General features: G+C 31.4%; 1 long non-coding RNA gene across 1 annotated transcript; it reads left to right on the top strand.

Annotated features, from left to right (window-relative positions):
* The first annotated feature begins 545 nt into the window (after positions 1 to 545).
* On the top strand, positions 546 to 5,779 carry LOC127704124 (uncharacterized). Its single transcript, XR_007983146.1, has 4 exons — positions 546 to 577; positions 4,141 to 4,240; positions 4,633 to 4,679; positions 5,052 to 5,779. It is a non-coding gene; the product is annotated as an uncharacterized LOC127704124 (long non-coding RNA).
* Positions 5,780 to 7,721: the final 1,942 nt, after the last annotated feature.

Here is a 7,721-nt window from a genome sequence, read left to right as displayed (position 1 = left end):
CATCGACATTTGTATTACGATACGTAAATACGTCGTCTGCTGTATAATGTAAACTTTTACTATTTTTGGTATTACGTTTATGCTATTACAAACTGTTTACAAGTAATGTAAATTAAAAAAAGATATAGATCTTCTCTTCAAGTAAGCAATCTTGTCTTTTGTCTCTATCTCTTTTGGGGTTTTCAGACAGTGTTCTATTTTTAATTATACATGTTCACCAATTTCAAATGTTGTTAAATAAAAATGACACATTGGAGTTTAACTTAAAAATTATGCTTAAATATTTTGTTGTATCCCAGATATCCGATTTGAAAAAAAAGTGTTTGATAATTTTTTTTGAATCATGTCGATCAGAATTATAATTGAGTAACAATTTATTTGGACCTATCATATTTTTGGTGATGAAAAATCAATCTAATGTCTCAAATGTTTTGATCGAAAAGCTTCTCTGGATTAACGTTTACCAAGACAATCGAAGCCAAAACTCACTTTCTGTACAAACTTCATTATTGCCATAAAGTTTATTTGTATTTTAACAGATGTAACAGAAAACTAGGATGTGAAGAAACAGAAACAGGTCTGTGAAATTACATTCAAATTGAAAGACATCATGAATCAACTTCTCCTTACCATTGTTAACCTATTTAAAAAATAATAAAACAAGGTTAAATAACATGTATTCCATAAAAATTATGCCACAATTTTCAATATGTGTTTGCTACAGATAACCACACATACCTCTAGTATTGATACACCACATTCGTTTTTCAACAAATTAATTCATTTAACGCACCTGTTCAGTCAGTCTAAGTATATGGGAAACCCTATTATTTTTGTCTGTCTTGTAGTCATTTAACTTAGTCGTCTTTCCGGCCGTCAGTTCGTTTGTCAAACCATACGGGGATAATAGTTTGCATCATTTGTAACTGCAACACCATTCAAACTTTACACCGTGATTACACAGATTGAAGATATACAGCCCCCTATTTTTCAAACATATTGAATTATTTCTTCATTGGTTTTCCGTGTGTTGAAAATAGTCGTTTGTATCATGAATGCTGCAAAGGGTATTAAGTATGTGTAGAGTTCAATAGTTTTTACCTTAAAGTCATTGAAACTTGAAACAGTGATTGCACACATTTTTGAAACTCTTCATTGAACAGTTTAATATGTTTTTACATATAAACATGTTAATCTAAATAAGATCTACAAATAATTTGCGGTTAACATGGCCGAAATGGCCAATTAAACACTTATAGGAGTCCATAAACGACGATTGTTCACTTTTTTGCAGAAACCATTACCGACGTTTAACACCGTAACTATTTATTTTTTACCTTCATCATGAGAATGTTTTCCGCTGCATCCGTTTAAACACTGAACATTAGATATATCATCAACTCGTAGGGTCATGTAATCAAAAAGATAGCCAGAGACCGTCCAATTTATGAAGGGAATAGAACTTACCAACATTTCTAGACCCTCTTCTGTTAGCAGTATTCAAACTACCGACTTTGTTTCAAATTTTGAAATGTTTTGCAAAGGGTAATAACACGTGGGTATGACAGGTAGTATGCCTGCCTATAAAAAATTAAGCGAGCGATGCGTATTGAGCAGGATCTGACAATAATTTACTTCGTAAGTACATAACACTTAATGTTAAAAATGGGATTGCTAAATGTGTGGTTACACAATGAAATTCATATAAGGTTTTTCTAAGCAGGTTTACAGTTTGTTCTACATAAGTGTTGTTTCTCTTTGCAGAAAAATATAAAATTGGAAGTAATTCGGTTATTGGGAGAAAGAAAATTGCTATTTGTTTCTAACACATGGCTTTTCGACTTGCATGAACGGGTAGCCCACTTACTATTCTCACTGCTTCCAACTGAAACTGTTCTAAATTATCCTGTTACGAACAATCAATTATGGTTCGTCCTGAACATTTATGACCTATTTGCCACTGGTCCTAAGTAACCAACAATCAATCAAAACGAACAATCGTCTCCGTCTCATAATTATAACGCATATTCCATGATTGGCTTATTACATGTCAAATATATACGTGCAAGGTAATTTCTTTTGATACAATAAAGTTTTATTTTTTTAAAGGGCATATAAATAAACTCATCATAGATAAAAGGATTAAAAATTTTGTACGCCAGACGCGTTTCGTCTGCAAAAGACTCATCAGTGACGCTCGAATAAAAAAAGTTAAAAAGGTTAAATAATGAAGTAGTACGAAGTTGAAGAGCGTCGAGGAACAGAAATTCCAAAAGGTTTTGCCAGCTAAGGTAATTTATTCCTTTGGTAGAAAAACCTTAGTATTTTGAAAAACTCAAAATTGTGTAAACATCTTATCTATAATTATGACCATATCAATGATAATTCATATCCACACAAAAGTGTTGACTACTGGACTGTCGATACCCTTGGGAGAAACCTCTATCGTGTCATCGATCCATTAGTAAACAAGAGGCTGTCAGAGAGACAGCAAACCGGATTTTCCTGCAGAGGTCGAACCCTGAACAATTGAGCAAGTATGGACACAACATTTAAGCTTAAAACAGCTCTGAATTTGGATTGTGATTGAATATTCAAAATAGACTATTATCTAATTAATAATGAAAATGATATTTGAAAATCTGAACCCCTAAACAGAATCAAGTAAAAATTAAACATTAACACACACAACAAAAATAAAATACCAAGTAACAACTGTGAAATCTACCTTCATAACACACATGACTTAAAAAAATTAGTTATAAAGTAATTTTTGAAACTAATGACTTGAATTTATTGAACAGAATCCATATACTTATGTTTACATTACTGGTTCATGGAAATAAGTTTGAGTTATTTCCCTTTGAACAGAAATGGTTTAATTAATAAAGCAAAAATAGTCCCTTAAAATTAGATATGATTTAACCACTAAAAAATAGTTCTCTAAAATTAGATATGAACTAATATCTATTTTCAAATTATAATCAAATATAATTATAGTTCCCAATATTTTTTCTTTCATTTGTCACAAACTAATATAGATCTGCAACTTATCTATCAATGTCAACAACTTTATCTACACAATGTAATGTAATGAAATTTATCCTTTAATAAAAATAGATTATCATCTAATGAAAATGATATTTGAAAATCTGGACCCCCAAACAGGATCAAGTAAAAATTTAACATTAACACACACAACAAAAATAAAATACCACATAACAACTGTGATATCTACCTTCAAAACACACACGACTTAAAAAATAAAAGTTATAAAGAAATTTTTGACAACTACTGACTAATCCATTTAAAAGATACAATTATTGATAGACTATCTATTCATAAACTTATTAATTTCTGTTCAAACGGAAATAACTCAATCACATAATAAGTATCACTCTTAACTACTAAAAGGGTCCACAACTCAAGAACGAGAAAAGCTAAAGTCGTGAAAATTGAACTTGACCTTCATTAAGTCACAGGAAACAACATATCTAAATTTTCGTCAAAGCTTTTTCGTGTTAATGAACGGACACTGTTGGACAGCCGCCCGCCTGCCCGCCGCCGTACATCCCCAAATCAACAATCGATTTTTCCTTCGAAAATCCGGTTAAATATAAATAATCTTGTATGAAGAGCCAAGAAGCTAGTTTGTCAGTACTGGCTTGGAGATACGGATATTAGTTTATTAAAATTTGCTGTTATAATATGTTGAAATCAGTTTGAAGTAAGGGATGCATAATTTCATGCACAGCTCTGATTCCTTGTCCAGGTAAGGCTATACTTTTGATTCTATCAGCTCTTCAACGTTTGTATTAAATTTTGAAATTAAGCATTACTTTTATAGGACCTGGTCGAAGGCCATGTGAGCTACATGTATTGCTAACCCTTTCATCTGTCATCTGTCGTCGTGAGCGAGTCATATTTAACTGCTATGGAATGTTTTGATCATGCATTTTGTTAGGTTTTACCTATGAAATATTTATGGCATTGAAGACTATTCTTCTAAACAACACTGATCGACACAGGTTCATACATGCTGTTGGCGCTCTATTTCAACATTTTAACGACAAGTTAGTCGCTACTTTACGTGCAAGCAAGATGAGCGATACAGACTCATTTGAATCTCATTTTTTTTAGAAAAGAAGAAAAAGAAAAACGGTGTCGCAGAAGAAGCTGTCATAGCTTGTGTTGTTGTAGTGATTTTGTTAGTCGGTTCTGTTTCTTGTGTTATTCTGTGGTATGTATACAGTTTGAATAAAGCAAAGAGACCACTATTTCTTTTAAACTGATGCTAAATTGTATATACTAAAAGTTAAAAATAAGTATTACAACTCTTCGGTACTTTTATCTTTTTGTTTAAGTAAGTGAATAAAGTGTCTTTTTTTTGTTTTTAAAATTTCGCCGAACTTTGATTCATTAACTTAAGGTACTGGAAGTGTTTTTTTTTTTCTTATCTGTGATTAATAAATTAAAAAAACATATCCATGCTATAGGGATTTGTTGTAAGGAATATTCATCAAAATACATGATCAATTATATTCATTGGAATGGATTATTTTTTAAATATAACATTAAAGAAAGTTTATTGCTACATCATATTAACATTTTGATTTTTGATTTTATTCGTAGGAAACGGTACAATGTCATTTCCTATTTTCCACAGAAGAACATATTTAGTAAGTATGATAAAAACCTGTCATTTTTGTTGTAAATAATTACAGCTGAAATGTCAAAAAAAAAGGAAATGAATGAATTTTTCAGAGATTCACCAGTACTTTTGTGCACTTCATATTTTCTTACATTTTTAGGTTTTTGAGAATTTCATAAAGAAACAAACCGACATTATTTGCCAGTTATATGAACGAGAATATGTAAATATTGGTTACTCAGGAACCCGTTTGGTTCTTACAGATTCTAACATTAATTCAGTAATCTAAGTACACAATCCATTGAATACACTAATCAATAAGAGTTTAAAATTGCTATTGGAATATGAATATGAATTCTGTCTTTCAATTTAGATATGTTTGCAATCTTTTTATCAATAGAGAAACAAAGAACATTTATAAATAGTCAACCGAAAGAGGAAGAGGTAAACGAAGATCATTATTCAGAAATAAGGGAATCTATGATGGTCAGACCTATGACTGCATACGGAAGACACTTGTCTGTTATCAGAACAACGTATGTCGATCCTATGGACCAGTATCACCATATAGATTTAAAGTCATCAGTGAGACGACAAATTCTGAACGAACATGGTTTGGGAGAAAATAAAGATGAATACATTGAGCCAATTGACGTACCAGTAAAAAGTTCGAGAGAAAATATTTATGAACCACTTGGAAAAAAATCATCTGAAAAATATACATCACTCAAAGACGATGACAGATCAAAATGCGTCGTAGAAATGTATACCGTAGAAAAAAGCACAGATAACTGTCTGGTATTGGACGAACAGCTTGAAAGTGGAGATGAAAAATGTCAAAGTGAAGAATGTATCCATGATCAAGAATTAAGTAATATAAGTAAGGAAGAACTTATAACAACTGAAACAACCGATGATAATGATATAAAAATATCCGTTATGGTAGGAAATAAACAATTTTACATTGATCTTAAGGCTAATAATGAACAAAGTGATTCAGGAACTATAGAAAGAACAATAAAATGTGGACAAATTAAACACTAAACGCAAACGTCATGTTTCTTTTAATTGTACAATAACGAAAGATCACTAACATCTCCATTTATTTTAATTATATAAATATTTTCATCTCGGTTTTTTATATCATATTTTGTTTACTTTTTTTCTTTCTAAAATGTATTATACATCAATAATAAAGTCTGAAATTAGTTGTGTTCACATGGAAAATGGATGGTACTTCCAATCTTCAAAATATGTATATTGCATTCCGTATCTTCAAAATGTAACTGTCTCAATCGATGCAAACTAAGAGGGGTGAAGGTAAAACATTCGTTTGGGATTATTTCAATCTCACCATTTGGAACCCTTGGTGTAATATCGTCCTTGTAAGCAGCACCACGATATCAAGGAAATCATGATAGAAAATGCAAGTTCTGAAATAGCGTATCAAATGGAAGATATATACTCCATAGGCAGCTGCTGCTGAAATGTTGCTATATAGAGATGCACAGTTCACAATTTGGAAACTGAAATCACTCCTTTTGTAGAAAGATCTGTTCTCAACCGACCTTCATTTTCAATTTGTAGATGTAAGTCAAAACATGAAGAAGACTTTACTGTGTCTGTGGTATCCTTTAATTCAATTTCGATTAGGTAGATGCATTCAACATAGTGACAAAACATAAGATAGTACAGTAAGAGGACATCATCAAATTAGCGGAACGAAAGTTAAAGGACATTGCTAAATTCTTTTCATTCTTCTGAGAAGCTCCTGTATAAAGTATGACTCGTATGAATAAAAGAACAGGTTGGCAAGAAGAGGAGCACAAATAGGAATGTCGATTGTTAGTAAAATTAACGCGTCATCCACATGTAACAAATGTGATGTCAATAAAAAGTCAAGCATTTCAATAATGTTAGTTCAGAGAATTTGTTGTAAAAGAAATCATCATTTAAGGTCAATAAAACGCATAAATTCATCAGGAAAACTGATTAACCGGCAATAACGGTTCTTTACAAAAGGTTAAGGTCAATGATCATAAAGTTCTAATCCTCAGAAACAAAACCGGACAAAACTGTACATTTTCCGTAATCATGTGACTACATATTTTCCAAACATATTTGTATTAACTATGAGTTGTAAAACTAACTATTGAAGTAACTACTTATAAATATGACATTACTAGATAATTTCCCTGGTTATTCAGCGACTAATTCACAGGGATACTCGGCCAACTGCTGTAGGTCGAGTAATTTGTCATTACAGCAAAGAAAAGTGCAATAAAGATATTTTTAGAGAAAAAAAGGTCAATAACACCTATTAGGGGTGAACAGACAATTTCGGCTATGTGATTAATTTGTATACCTTATCTTGCTGATCAGTTTTGCTGTTTGACGTTTCTAGAATAACTCATATAGGAGAAGTTTTTTTTGGCGATTTCTACACTGTTGACTTACTAGCATATACTGTCTTGCCAATCATATTTATATTTGCAATTAACCCAGAGTTTCTCTGTATAATTTATAGTTATCAAGATAATCGGCAAAATGCCCCCCCCCCCCCCCCAAAAAAAAAAGGGTTAAAATCCTCATTAAAGGGCCATAATTTCTAAAAGAGTCGACTGACAATTTCGGCCATGTGAGCTTTTGTGTGGAACTTGTCTTATTGTTTATTGTTTGTATTTAAAGTTTCTCTCTATTTATTAAACTTTTCCAGATAATAGGTAAATTACCACAAAATATGCCCATTTGCTTTATTAGTAGATCTTGTCTAACTGATCAATTTTATCATTAAATGTAATATTCTCTCTATCTATTATTTTTCTAGATAATAGACAAAAAGAAAAAGAAAATGGTAAAAATCCCCTTTTATGGACAATTACCCCTATATAGAGTCGTCTGACAGTTTTGGTCTGAACAGACAGTAGGAAGATTTCATAGTTTTAAACATTTCTGCATATGTCAGATTTTGTTTATCTTTAACTGTTTACAAGTTTAAAAAAGATACTTGCATTTTACCCCGATTTTTTTTACTTTTAGCCTTGATTGCCATGTTGGTTGGCTATCTCAA

Source organism: Mytilus californianus, unplaced genomic scaffold (assembly GCF_021869535.1).
Source record: "Mytilus californianus isolate M0D057914Y unplaced genomic scaffold, xbMytCali1.0.p SCAF_58, whole genome shotgun sequence".
NCBI lineage: Eukaryota > Metazoa > Mollusca > Bivalvia > Mytilida > Mytilidae > Mytilus > Mytilus californianus.
The sequence above is the reverse complement of the archived record's forward strand: the minus strand, read 5'-3'. Positions and strand labels throughout refer to the sequence as shown.